The following is a 16,067-nucleotide window of genomic DNA, read 5'->3' on the forward strand; positions in this document are numbered from 1 at the left end:
GACTGAAATTCCACTTAAACCTATCAAAATTAATAAGAAATAATAATTGTCCGGCCGTGATAATATATGCAAACTAATTTTCGAGGGATTTAATAATTCACTCATCATGGCTGCGCGCTGCTGCTTTTATATGTACGGAAACCAAATCTTTAAATGTCAATTTTAAAATCTATCGAGAATCTAATAAAGTTTATCATAGTGATGATCTGGCTAATGTGTTCGCACCTGTCTTTATGCATAATTAGCGTAATTACTTACTTTGTAATGATTAACTATAAGAAACTTAATTGATTCTCTTCTAAATTTGATAATAAAAATTAGAGATAAACCATGCAATGCAAGTTTCTTTTCTTGGTTAAAATATAAAAGAAAAGCAACCAAACAATGTAAAAGATTACCCAAATTTAGACGTACCAATCTCCTGTTGCTCTATTACTACTAGTGGCCGGCATCTCCTTTGAAGCAGGTAGCAGAACATAATCTGTAGCTAGCTAGAGCTCTCCTGCAAACCTGATTTTGATCTCATAAGCTTCAACAGCAGATCTTTAAAGACGAGACAAAGGTAATTAAACATGCAACATCCTCCTCTCTAACAGCTATTTGCTTCCTACCATGCATGGAAAGATTTTATGATTATTTGTTGTATTTGATTTATATATATATATATTTGATTGTCTTTTTCTGTTGAAAACTTGTAGTGATATTTAGATATGACATATTCTTGCACTGTATAAATGCAATCTTTAAACATTAATATATACAAATCACGAGCAATAATTGCTTCATCTGATAGTGTATATATTTGCAGCTGCTTCTAGCTAGAGATATGTGAATGTTAATCTGCACATGCTTTATGAGATCTACGGCCCACCATAAGTTTGAAGATATAGAGAGGAGAGATGGGACTGACACGCCTTGGAAATCTCAAAGTTGCTGTCATCTTCCACAGTTTCTTTCTTTCTTTCTTCTTTCTTTCTTTCTTTCTCTAGTTTTCTACCAGCTCTTAAAATAGTCCCCTCTGCAGTCTGCCAATAATATGATTATTTAAGGATTAAATTCCTAAACACTTGTCTCAAATTTTCAAAATGCTTTGATTAATTATAGTTAATTAATCTTGATTTAAACGCTTGCTTTAATCCATGATAACAAAAGAGCAGTAAATAAAAAGCAAAATAATTAGGAAATTGAACAAAGAGAACAATTAATGGAGTCTCTCATTTTTGTTGCTCTTTATAATATATATTCCAAAAGGACAGTTTTCTTTGCTCTTTCCTTTTTAACTTGCCAATGTACTTAATTATTATTAATTATTATCGTCTTGTAAATATATTGTCTATTGGCTATTATTGGGTCACTGCTGGTTTTTCCAGAAAGAAAGTAATTTTTTGCTATAGTTAGCTAGGTTACAAATATCATGTACTTCACAATTTGCTTATTGAGGTCACCCAGAAGATGCCCTTCTATGGTATGAGCATGTATGGCTAATAATGCAAACTATCACACGCATTCTCAGTAAATGCATACATGCTTCTTTTTGAATAGATAGGTTGACATGTATATTCACTATATTAATTTCATGCATGCAATTTTTTTATAAGCATGAGTTAATTACATGTATATACATATATGCATATTCAGTAGACTTTGTCCATCATGAACTCATGTATCATATACCTTAGATCTATAATATTGAGCCTGCGAGGGCAATTTGGTCAATTGACCAGAGTGACTCTGACCTAATCACAAATAAAATCAGAGAAAAGAAATTTTCGGGATCAAAAATTAAATTAAAGAACTAAGGAAAAATAAATGAAAAAAAAAGAAAGAAAAGAAAAAAAAAGTTAAAAAGTTAATTACATCACTTTGATGACATCAAAATGATGTCAAAATTAATTTTTAAATTCCCACAATTTTTGACCCATTCAAATACATAAAGTAAGACCTAAAATACATAAAATTAAAAAAAAAAGTTTCATTTTCTGCTCCCAACTGATTCGACACCCATCTCTCCTAAGCTTCACCATTGTTTTCCTCCATGAAAGCTTGAGTTCAAGCTTGTAAACACTCATTTAACCCTACGTTACTAAATTCTTCCATAAAACTTGTTAACCTCACTTGAGAAGAAGATTGATCACAAAGAAAAGAGGAAAAGAAGAAGGAAATTGAAGATTTAGCATCAAGTTGATGTTAGTGATTTAAGTTGCAAAATTTAGTTTATTAGTTGTGTTTAGAGCTTAACTAACTTAGAAATAAACTTAAAATGAAATGAAATTAATTATTAGAGGACTAATCATGGATTTTGGTCAGCTAGGGTTTGCTATGATAATGCATGAATTTGAGTGGATGAAAAGTGTAGGCAAGCTGGTATGAATGTGAAAGTGAGATTGATATGCTAAGATTTGGTTAAATGTAACTACTAGTGTGGTTAGGGTTTGGCACTTAGGGTTTAGGAGTCAAAAATGTGAGAAATTGTGAAATGATGTGTTTGACTTAGTTTGAGGTGAGAAATGGTCATTTGTGACTAAATGAAGTGTGTTGAAAGTGTTGGAATTGAGATTAAATTCGGATTGAATGTGGTCATGCTGGCAATAGACCAAGGTCCCTTTGAGGGACCAAAACTGAAAATTTACAATTCCAATTGGTATCAGACCTATTGGGAATGAAAATAGACAATATATGACACAATTTTTATTTAGATATCATGACCAAATAGTTACAAAAACCTAGTGAACATATTGACCAAATCTGATTTTCTCGATCGACTGTACAAAAATGACCAAATAAATAGTGTTTATTCATTTGGCCATAACTTGGGATAGTCAGTCTAAATGACTTGAAATTTTACCAGTGGACAGCTGAGATATAGACCTAAAACTTTTATGAAGAATACAAACCCAAATTATGCCCTTAACTAAGTCATTTGGCCACCCAAAGTTGGTGACCTAAAGCGCGAGAACCATTTGGTGCCCAAAATTTGGGTTAAGTCAATTCACCGATCATGATTCAAATGGCTATAACTTGAGCTACAAAACTCCAATTGGAGTGATCCAAAAGGAGAATAAATTTAAGATAATAGGAACATTTTCTATGAAGGAAGTTTTAAATTCTAACAGAAAAATGACCAATGGAATAAAGTCAACTTAAGATACCAAAACTGAAAATTTGCAAATTTGCCTAAAAGACTTAGAATTTGAGTAAACAACCAAAACTAACAAATTTAGTGACCAAAATGTGGTTTGTGGGTGAAGTTGGAATTCCCATACCCATTAAGCCTTAGAAAGTCAATAAATTAACTTGAATAGTATAGTGAATAGTAACCCCGAAACACAAAATTTAAAGAACGTCAAGTTTAGCACATTAGAGCTAGGTAAAAGTGAATTTAAATTTATTTTTGGATTTATGCTAAGTTATGATGCTGAAACACTGTGAAACTATATGTTTCAGTGGAAAAGAACACCGGGAAAGAACCCGAGGAATCGAGTCAAGGCCAAGAGGCGACTCGCTTAAGGTTTGTGCACAACCTCAACATGCTTTAAAATTTATTGACAAAGTGAATGAAATATGTATTTTACTTTTACTTTGAATTGTTGAAAGTTTATTTGTGTATATTTGAATTGGCAATGTTTAGTAAATTGTTAAGATAAGTTTTGAAACCACAGTGTCATGACCATATATTTGAACACCTCACTAGCATGACTAGTGGGGGTTATCAGTTTCGAATTTTGATTGCTTCTCTGACTGAAGTGTTGGGGTGTGTGCTAGTAGAAGAAGAAATTGAATGGATATCCATATATTTGAACTAGCTAGCCTTGTGATGTGACTTCTCCTTAGCCTCTGGCTATTGAGATTATATTTGTTTCGAATGGCATGATATAACTGTGGGTTTTATGAAATGTGTTTTGACACTTCGAAATGAATTTATTTGGATTAAAATCTCATAATTCATATTTTGTATTTAATTCTCATGTTCAGTCCAATTTTTGAATAAATGTGATTTAAATTTTGCATAAAGATTATTTTAGTATGTTGTGCACCACTGAGTCCTAGTATTCAGCGATGGCTGTTATTGCTGTCGCAGATATAGAGACTAGAAGAGCAGCAGAGTGAGCTGCTGAGGACAGAGGAGCTACCTGCTTTAAAGCTACCGAGTATAATTTATACCCTGACTGTAAATATTTATTTTGATGTATGTAATGCACGTAAATGTATGGACATGTAAAATTGGGCTTGAGCAGCTTGTATAAAGTTTGTAATAAATTTTAGTTTGGATTTTCCTAATATAAATTTTTAGTATGATGTATATAAATTGTTTTATCTTTAAAGAAATATGAATGGAAATATTTTATTTTAATTTGAATGAAATTGATTGATAGTATTTTGATGATTACTGAATTTTTGGAAATTGAGAAATGATGATCGTTGAATTTTGAAACTTGAGAAATTAGTTGGGATTGTTGTGGAGTTGTTAAAATTGTTGAGATAAATTATTAGAAGTGCTTTTTACAGGTATTTGAAAAACTATTTTCTCAAAATACAGATGGCACTCTGCCGAAATTTTTATAAAATTTACGGAAAAATAAAATGAGCAAAAAATTTTAACTAGTTAAACTTTGAATAAATGATTTTAATACCTATTAGAAAATGCTCACTACTTATAAAAGTAAGAAAATTGTTGTAAAATCCCTTGTAGGGTACTTAATGAGTTATCGGTAGGTGAAGTTTGGTAGTTCATTAGGTATTACTAGATCATGTTATGCCTACAGAGGGTAAGGTGTGACATTGCATCACTCAAAGGAGACGATCCTTTCGACTTAGCCTCTACTGCACCAACCAATTGACTAGCCTTTTCCAGATGATAACCTCCCTTTAACCTTCAAAGAAATTGTCCTCACGTTTGAGTCTCAAGGTCAGCAAACTAAAGCCAAACCCAAACAAAATATATATATATATATATATATATATATGGCAAACTAAGCTTAGGGAGAATGACGACCCACACTCGAATTGAAAGAGAACTTGAAAGGGCAGGGGAAGCCAACGCTGAATTCAAAACGCTCGATTTAATCCAAGAAATAAAAACACTCCATAAAGAGAAATTCCCTCTCTAGGAATCTAGAGAGAGGTATATATATCAATATGCTTTCCTAGTCTCTTTTTAGGTATATAAAAAAATTCTAAATTCATAATTAAACATCTACATATAAAAATAAATCAATAATTAATCATTAGGATTTAGATTTAGTATATCATGTCATTTATAAATAAATAAATTAATTAATTAATTAATAATTTCTTGTATTATTGTAATTTAATAAATTATATATTCATAATAAATTATATTAACATTAAAAAATTTATAAATTAATTTATAAATAATGAGATAAAATTTGACAACTGTCCTTGAATTTATCTAATTGTAACATTACAGTCCTTCAACTTAAAAATGTAACATAAAGCCTCATCAACTTTCAAATTTTACACAGTAAAATCCCTCTAACATTCAATTATCAGTTTTTTAGTTAAACGCTGACTTAGACAGTTCCAGCATGGAGTTTGTCAGTATTTCTCTTTTCTCTTTCAAGCCATGTGTAAATTGAATCATTTTACTCTTTATAGACAGAATAATTTTTTATGCATAAAGAGAATAATTTTATACTTTGTATAAGAGAGGACAGAGAAATATTGACTAAGTGTCATGAGAAGTATTCACATCGATTTAGCGAAAAATAAGCATTTGAAAGTCAGAGATATTTTACTGTACAAAATTTAAAAGTTTAGAGGATTTTATGTTAAATTTTAAAATTGAAAAATTTTAGTGTTATAACTACATAAATTCAGGGACAATTGTTAAAATTTATCCATAATTAACGTGACAGATAATTTCTGTTTTTGTCATGATTGACTGAAATTCCACTTAAACCTATCAAAATTAATAAGAAATAATAATTGTCCGGCCGTGATAATATATGCAAGGAAACTAATTTTCGAGGGATTTAATAATTCACTCATCATGGCTGCGCGCTGCTGCTTTTATATGTACGGAAACCAAATCTTTAAATGTCAATTTTAAAATCTATCGAGAATCTAATGAAGTTTATCATAGTGATGATCTGGCTAATGTGTTCGCACACCTGTCTTTATGCATAATTAGCGTAATTACTTACTTTGTAATGATTAACTATAAGAAACTTAATTGATTCTCTTCTAAATTTGATAATAAAAAATTAGAGATAAACCATGCAATGCAAGTTTCTTTTCTTGGTTAAAATATAAAAGAAAAGCAACCAAACAATGTAAAAGATTACCCAAATTTAGACGTACCAATCTCCTGTTGCTCTATTACTACTAGTGGCCGGCATCTCCTTTGAAGCAGGTAGCAGAACATAATCTGGTAGCTAGCTAGAGCTCTCCTGCAAACCTGATTTTGATCTCATAAGCTTCAACAGCAGATCTTTAAAGACGAGACAAAAGGGTAATTAAACATGCAACATCCTCCTCTCTAACAGCTATTTGCTTCCTACCATGCATGGAAAGATTTTATGATTATTTGTTGTATTTGATTTATATATATATATATTTGATTGTCTTTTTTCTGTTGAAAACTTGTAGTGATATTTAGATATGACATATTCTTGCACTGTATAAATGCAATCTTTAAACATTAATATATACAAATCACGAGCAATAATTGCTTCATCTGATAGTGTATATATTTGCAGCTGCTTCTAGCTAGAGATATGTGAATGTTAATCTGCACATGCTTTATGAGATCTACGGCCCACCATAAGTTTGAAGATATAGAGAGGAGAGATGGGATCGACACGCCTTGGAAATCTCAAAGTTGCTGTCATCTTCCACAGTTTCTTTCTTTCTTTCTTTCTTTCTTTCTTTCTTTCTCTAGTTTTCTACTACCAGCTCTTAAAAATAGTCCCCTCGCAGTCTGCCAATAATATGATTATTTAAGGATTAAATTCTAAACACTTGTCTCAAATTTTCAAAATGCTTTGATTAATTATAAGGGTTAATTAATCTTGATTTAAACGCTTGCTTTAATCCATGATAACAAAAGAGCAGTAAATAAAAAGCAAAATAATTAGGAAATTGAACAAAGAGAACAATTAATGGAGTCTCTCATTTTTTGTTGCTCTTTATAATATATATTCCAAAAGGACAGAAGTTTCTTTGCTCTTTCCTTTTAACTTGCCAATGTACTTAATTATTATTAATTATTATCGTCTTGTAAATATATTGTCTATTGGCTATTATTGGGTCACTGCTGGTTTTTCCAGAAAGAAAGTAATTCTTTGCTATAGTTAGCTAGGTTACAAATATCATGTACTTCACAATTTGCTTATTGAGGTCACCCAGAAGATGCCCTTCTATGGTATGAGCATGTATGGCTAATAATGCAAACTATCACACGCATTCTCAGTAAATGCATGCATGCTTCCTTTTTTGAATAGATAGGTTGACATGTATATTCACTATATTAATTTCATGCATGCAATTTTTTTTTTTTTATAAGCATGAGTTAATTACATGTACATACATATATGCATATTTTTGTGTAGACTTTGTCCATCATGAACTCACATGTATCATATACCTTAGATCTATAATAAATCGAATTTAGGTAATAGAAACTCTAAACAAGAATTTCACCTGTCTATGTAACATTAACATGTGAAAAAACAGGTTTACTGGGGTGGGGCCTGACCTGTTGGCTAGCTCCTGCACTTCAGCTTCCTGGATTTAAATCTCTCCCTCCCTCTTGCTTATTTGGTCAAAAGAGAAATTCCATCTCATCCTGTGAGTGAAACCCATTATTAGAGATATAAAAAAAAAATATTAATTTTTGAGACTCCCATTATTAAAAAAAATAAGAAATACAACTCTGTTTTTATTTATTAATTAAATATTTAAAATACAAAATAAAATAAATTTATATTTATTCACTATTCGAGTTTAGTAGCATTCGCAATGAATTATATATAGATATAAAATTATTTTTAAGACACTCACTTATAAACTTAAACTTTAAAATTAAATAAATATTTTAACAAACTAGAAAAAAAAAGTACACGTTGTTTCACAAATAATTATATCATATTAATTGATGATGGGAAATATATATACATGTAGTTATGTGGAAGGCAACTTGTGTGTTGAATCTTGATGTTCCTTTCTCACTTTGAACGTAAGTGGAAGGTTCCTAGAGGATTCAGGAGGCAACTGTGCAGCTGCAAATGCATGATTATTAAATAATCCAAGAAGGAACAGTGTTGTGGGTCCAATCAGCTCTTTAAAAAGTAAATATGTAGAAAAAGATGTATCAAAGTGTTGGGTCGTCACAGAATAAATATATGTTTGCTTGTAATTGGTCAGGAAAGTACATGTGTGCTAATGTACACTAGCTAGTGATAAGAATATTAATTATTATGAGAGCTAAGCTATAACACTGCTGCTAGGTAGCCAGCTCTCATACAGATTCTTGATATACTGTGCATTCTGTGACCACATTCCATTTCATAATGCGTTTTGATTTTTTTATATTGATTCCTGATGGATCTCACCAAACTTGTTGCTGCCCAGACTATACATCTGACTAGATGATTGGATGCTTGAGTTGCCAAAATAGAAGAAATTAAAGTAACAAATTAACTAATTTCAAGAAAAGATTCTTGTCCCAAATGATTCTTTTTGGATAGAATTTACTGGTGTATGACTTGACAGTGAGTGAAAGAAAAAGGAAAGAGCTAACTTCCCTATCATTTTCTTTCATTTCTTTTGCTTTTGTACTGTCCAATATAGAAAAATAAGCAAGTAATAAGGTGATTTCATTCTGGTGTTCGATGAACCATTGGGCCAGTAAATTTATGGTTGAGTGTGTATTAATTTTACGATTTATAATGATTTTCTTTTGATTATGGTGAGTCCATCATAATTTATGGCTAAAATCTATTCGTTTTATGCACAGCAATTACCTTCCGTAAAATATTGATTGATTTTATTTATTCTCCAGCTGCCTAAATTATATGGCCTACAAAATCTTCTCTCTTTGCTGATCATTTTCACAAGAAAAGTTACGTCAAAGAAAGAAAAGGAAAAAAAAATAAAGAATGAAATGGAGTAAAAAGGACGCAATAATTTTCAAAAGGAGATGATTGTTGTCTAATCATGGCCAACAGCAGCACAAACGTGAGGCACGTCTCATTTAAAAGTGATTGCTCTTCCCATACAGAACAGCGATAAAGCCAAGCTAACTTGGGATTTGCTTCCAAGCCTTTTATTATTATTTATTAATATTCTCTCTAATACCTTGGAGTCTTCTGCTCCAAAAATTAATTAATTTAAAGTTTAAGTTTATAAATAATAATAATTTTAATTTTATATCTCTGATATAATACTCATAAGTTATTTTATATTACAATATTTATTTAATAAATAATTTATATTTTATAAATAGCACAATTATAGTTGTATTTATGAAATAGAAATGATAATATATTGAGTGTTTTTTAATATTCAATTCGATTAAATTCTTTGGAAATATGTTTGAATAGTATATATATTATTGTGTTTAGACGGTTTGAGTTTAAAAAATTATATTTATGTTGAATTTTGATAAGTTCAGATTTTATATATAAATAATTAATTAAATATAAAATATTTATTTTTTCTAATATAATTTTATATATTATATTTTAAATATTTTACAGAATTATTCCAAATGCGGATAAACTAAGTCATATCAAATAATGGAATTACTATTTTCTTTTCTTTTTATGGGAATTACATCACATTTCTTTCTTTCTTATCTTCCTCCTTTTTTTTCCCCTTGAAAACTTAGTAATAGCATAAACTAGAGATATAGCTATCAAAATATGTAGCCACAAATGAAAAACTCGTTAACAGTGCCATATCTAGTAGTAACTCAAGCAGAGGATTAGCTACGTATAGGAGACAGAGAGAGAGAGAGACAGAGAGACAGAGAGAGAACGCATAGAATCACTCCTGTTAGTTTACTCGTACTCGTAGCTAATTTCAAACTTCTTTTAAATTATAAATTAAATACAAATATTATCCTCAATCTTTGGAGCAAGCCCTAGTCGAATATAACCTCCCAGGGAAGCCTGATTCGAGTCCATGACCGCGTCCTACATGAAACAATGGCGTTCTTTCAGGAGGATGAATTCTAAAAGCACACAAGTGAACCAGGCTGGGAGTTGCTTTGAACTTTGTGATATTTCTGCTTGTGCTAAATAGTTTGTCTACAAGGACAGGATCCTAGCTGAGGTTACTTTATCCAGCAGTTCCGGAGACTTCTTGTCTTGTTCTTGTGGGGTTTTTTTCATCGACAGGTTGCAGTAGTTCAGCAAATAGATGTATGGGGTGAATCTAGGAATGCTCATTCCTGTTAATAACACCCTAATTATATATACAAGAATTTCAAAACTCCACTTTATTAAGTTATGTGAAGAAATGAAGGCACGAAATAATGTACTGATGCAATATTATAAAGTGGGGTTGTGAAGTAGTGCCACGTTCAAAAATTAGGATCATGACCCTGCCCTACTCTAGTACTGAATTTTAATTTTGTCAACAAATTAATTAGATATATACTTCCAAAATCATATTGATCACAAAAAAATATGACATGTGTCTCACACGCAGCATCATCGTAAATGTTAACCTAACAATGATATTGCTCTACGACATGTGAAATTTGAAAATAAATAAGAAAGTAATAATAACAAAAGAGCTTTTCACCATCAATCACACACACTTAGGACCCACTAATTTGGATTATAGGAGGTAAAAAATTAAAAAAAAAGGACAAGAAATAATCTTCTCAATAATTCAACAAAAGTGGGGTCCTATTGTACAAGAGTGCTGTCATTGTCTATAAATCCAGCTCTACTTATCCTACTGAAATGAACCCCAAGGATGAGAGTAAAATTGAAGCCATAGATCAAAGCCAAAGGTAGCGAAAAGAAATTATTGCCTATTTTCCAAGCATTGGTAATGTCCTATAGAACATCAATCTTAATTAGGCTGCATTCTAATTGCATCCCAAAAAGTAAAATAGCACATTTTGCCAAGTTATTTCTACTCTAGTATTTTGATTGGAAATTCAATCCTACATTTCTGATGTAACATATTTGCTTATGTTTAAGAATTTCTCTTAACCATGATGACTCTATTGATATAAATATGCTATCAACTTTAAGATATGATAGAAAAAGAAATAAAATATTGAATTTGGAACTTATGGAAATACTCATGAATTGCATACTTTTGAACAGCTAAGAAAATCAAATGAATTTGCACCTGATGGGTGTGATTGCCAATTGCCAGCAGTTGCTACAAAAAGCCTTAGGAGGTGGTAATTTCCCATTGTTTTCGATTGGCAAATTTCGTGGCGGACAAGCTTGCAAATCTTGCTGTCACAATCTGATTTCTGGATCGAATTGACACTAGTACTTGGGTCAGTGTAAGGCCTCTGAAACCCATTGTAAACCTAATTATTTCTAGCCTAACTATAAAGCCTATTAATATAGTCCAAATTTAAATTTAAGAAAATAAATAGACAAAGTCCAACAATAAATTGGATTATTCAACAAGAACATTAACTCACCTGACTTTTAAACACAAAATATCAAAATCTGGAGAGCTCAGCTCACCTTCACAATCCTCAAACAGATAAATAAATATTTGGGAGCTTAGCTCTCTCCATCCACAGTAATAAAATCTCAAGCATACAAGCAATCCCACACGACTAAGTTTACAACTCCAGAAAATTAAGTTATTGCAACCACAAATAAAAATAATATGTTATTGGTACATGCAAAGTTCTAAAATTGAAACAAGGATAATAAAAATACAGCGAAGCTTTTATGCTTGAGCTTGCAAGAAAAAAACATGTTATTCTCAATAAGTTCACTTGTCACCTGAGGAAAAATAGTTGAACAGGGATGAGCGTTCGACTCATAGAGCAAGATACTGATTTTAAATACAATTTCTATAAATACCTAAACCTAATGTATTTCTATGTATGAAATATAACATACTCACATAATTTCAAATAAGTCAAACAGTATTCGCATAAAAAATAATTTAGAACACTCATACACCTGTGTGTCACACACACACACACACACACACACACACACACACACACATATATATGAGAGCTAATCCTCTATACAGTTCTCTTAATTCCAATATCTGCCAGCGATGTCAACTCATGTCGGACTTTTTTTTAATAATTCAAGTACGGGGGTTAGCGAGATTCACTCAAAGTCGTACTCATTCCGAGTTATCCATATATAATGATCGGGTCCTAGCGAGTCAAGCTCTAGTCACGACAACTCGTCCTATCCATATTCATACCCATATCGCACGCACGCCAACACACACAGAGTTCCAAATTACTTTAAGGTAACATCCACAACCAAGTTCATCAATAAAATATGCAATATAAGAGCATACCTAGCATTTAACATTAATATATATATATATTTATAAGTGAACGCATGAGCATACCTTGAATATAATTTAGTAATATTGAAGTTATAAATAAAATCAATATTTATTCACAGATCATTCAAATGTCACTGAGCAGCCGAGAGGATGACGAAAGTCGATTTTGATCACCTAAACAATTATATTCAAGAAATTTATTAATAATGAATCAAACAAATATTGATAAATTATTGCCTATTTTCCAAGCATTGGAAACGTCCTGTAGAACATCAGCCTTAATAAGGCTGCATTCTAATTGCATTCCAAAAGGTTAAAAAAAAAAGCATTTTAATAAGTTATTTCTACTCTAGTATTTTGATTGGAAATTCAATTCTTCATTTCTGATGTAACATATTTGCTTACGCTTAAGAATTTCTTTCAACAATAATGACACTAAAAGTCAAAATTTCTGATATAAATATGCTACCAACTTCCAAATATGATAAAAAAGAAATAAAATATTGAATTTGGAACTTATGGAAATACTCATGAATTGCGTACTATTGAACAGCTAAGAAAAAATGAATTTGCATCAGATAAGTGTGATTGCCAATTGCCAGCAGTTCCTACAAAAAGCCCTAGAAGGTGGTAATTTCGAGAGGCAAATTTTGTGGCATACAAGCTTGCGAATCTTGCGGTCTACAGCCATGGAAGGTTACAGGTTCATGAAGCTCCTCCCAGTGAGGTTGTTGGGTTGCTAAGAATTTTAAATACAAAAAATTATTATTTAAATTTAGTTTACCATAATTTTAAAATATAAATATATGAAATTCATATATTTAATAAATAAATTTTACGATATATCTTGTGTCTTTGATTTATACTGAATTAAATTTAAATAAGAAAAATTCTTTAAATATACTTAATTTAAATTAACATGACATTAAATGAAAAAAAAAACTGAAAATATTAATTTTAAATTTGCACATTTATAATACGTATTTAAAAAAAAAAAAGAAAATAAAGAAAATGGAGATAAAATGAAGGTATCATAATTTTACAATGGGAGAGGATCTTGATATTGCTGATTTTAGAAAGAGGACAAGGAAAATAATAGAGGTAGAGGGGAAGAATTGAATAATTTATTTGTTACAAAATTAAGATTTTGAGACAGTTATATAATTAAGAAGCTAATACCCATAATATCGTGACTTCCTTACCACATCATCATTAATTTGACAGCATCAAAATTTGGTGGATCCTTCTTTTCTTTTTTAATTTTAATTCTAGAAATAAATATTAAAATACTTTATTGAATAATAAATATTCAATTAAATAAAATTGTTTATCCAAAAATTACATTTATAAAGGAAAAATTTGCATTCGAAACATAAAAATTTTAATCAATCTTTTAAAAATGTGTAATACAGAATGATTTTAAATTTAAATTCTCCTAGTTAATTATTTATTTTAAAATTTATTATTTTTAAATAAAAATTAAGGTCTCAAATTTATTTTCTAATTTAAATTAATTATTAATATGAACTATATTATACCATGAGTTGCATCAAACCATGTGAGAAATAAGTCATTTAGGTAAAATTCACTCTTAAAATTCAATTTATAAGGAGAGGATGATTAGAAACTTATTAATCTTTCACTAAAATCATTCCTAAGCGATGCGTTATATATCGTAATAATTATATATAAAAAAATTTATCTATTGTTTAATTTATTAATTATATTGGTTGAATCTCATTTAAATAATAGTAAAAAATCTTTAATAAAGTATTTTTCTTGTGAAAAAATGTCTTATATATATATATGCATGCGGGCTTAAGGATTAGAAGAGAGAATACACCGAAGAATATACTAATGTCGTCTGTGCAATGAACATATTTTAGAATATGGATATATAAATATATAAAATCATTATTGGTAAGGGACAAGATACCATTCATCCGTATCCCTTTGTCTTTCATTTGCTTGTATTAAATTATTTGTTTATTTATTCTCTTATAGTTCAATTATTATTGAAAAATAATTTTAAACAATTCATAATTAAAATTTCTCCCTTTCTCTGGAAATGCTACTGTAAAGAAATGGGATAAGGATCAATTTATCTTTTATATTTATTGGGGATGTTTAATTTAACATATTTTTAATTTTTGATTCAATTTAATTCACAAATTTTAATTTATGCTCAAATTAACTCAATTAACTACTATGTGCTATTTTTTAATATTTAATTTTTTTATATTAAAATATTATTTTTATATTGTGTAATTATTTAAATAAAAAATAAAAATATGATTTTTATTATTCAATATTATTAATTAAACTGAAAATATGAAAAATATCTTTATATTTTCATATAATTAATTAAAATAAAAATTATTACTATAACTAATTTTAATTATTTAAATGAAAAAAATATAATTTTTGTATTTTATGCTTTTAATTTAATAATAAAAAATTATAATTAAATAAAACTAAAAATATAAAAATATTATTTTTTTTCATATTATTAATTAATATTAAAAAGTAAAATATAAAAATAACTAATTATAGTTAATTAATTAAGATTAAAAATAATTAACTAAGTAATTAATATTAAAAAATAATTAATTTTAAAAAATAAAAAAAATAACTCTCGATAGATGAGTTATACCTTTCTTAAATTTAGATTAAATTAGACGTAAATTAAAATTTTTAAATTAAATTAAATTAAAAATTAAAATTAAGATAAATTAAACCTCTCAATAATTACGCGTGTGGGAAATTGGACTTTATTCCGCGTAGAAAATTGATTTTAGGGGAAGCGTAGGCCACTGGTGCACTCTTGTGCCAGCTGAATAGAGCTATCCTATTTTAAGAAACTAACAAAAAATAAGTTGGCCTATAAAGAGAGGACATCTCTACTCTCTCTCTCTCTATATATATATATATGAAAATTATTTGTTTTTATTTGTACAAATGTATAATTTTTATTGTGTTGTAGAAAAAACCTTGCTAGATATTTCTCCTAGAAATGGCAGAATTTAATTAATATCAAAGGATCAATCATGATGCGGTGTTATCACTCTTTGTGAAAATTTTTATTTATATGAGAAATATTATAAATTTAAAATAAATTTATATATTTAATAAATAAATTTTAAATTTATAATAAATCGAGTCTCATATATAAAAAATTGATCAATAATCTTTTTTAGCACATTATTTCTTCTTCCATGGTTAATTATTATCAATTGACAAGTCATATTTGCCCTAATTAAGTTGCATTGATTTCATCAAACACTAGGTTATGCCAACTTTGACATATTAATTAATTGCTTCTTTTTGATAAGTAAAAGATATTAATTAATTATTGTTTGTAATTATTTTGAAGCCTCACATTGTTTTTAATTGACAGAAGTTGATTGATAATATATATATATATATAGGAACTAATCTCCAAAAGCCTCCATATAATTATTGAAATATAATGTCTAATTTTTTTATAAATATATATGATAATCTCCAAAAGCCTCCATATAATTATTGAAATATAATGTGTAATTTTTTTATAAATATATCCGATTGAAATTCAAATTTAAAAT

At 29.0% G+C, this 16,067-nt stretch overlaps 1 long non-coding RNA gene across 1 annotated transcript; it reads left to right on the forward strand.

The window, feature by feature from the left end:
• The first annotated feature begins 6,250 nt into the window (after window positions 1-6,250).
• Window positions 6,251-7,053, forward strand: LOC131183393 (uncharacterized). Its single transcript, XR_009151493.1, has 2 exons — window positions 6,251-6,472; window positions 6,720-7,053. It is a non-coding gene; the product is annotated as an uncharacterized LOC131183393 (long non-coding RNA).
• Window positions 7,054-16,067: the final 9,014 nt, after the last annotated feature.

This window comes from Hevea brasiliensis, chromosome 9 (genome assembly GCF_030052815.1).
Source record: "Hevea brasiliensis isolate MT/VB/25A 57/8 chromosome 9, ASM3005281v1, whole genome shotgun sequence".
Taxonomy (NCBI): domain Eukaryota; kingdom Viridiplantae; phylum Streptophyta; class Magnoliopsida; order Malpighiales; family Euphorbiaceae; genus Hevea; species Hevea brasiliensis.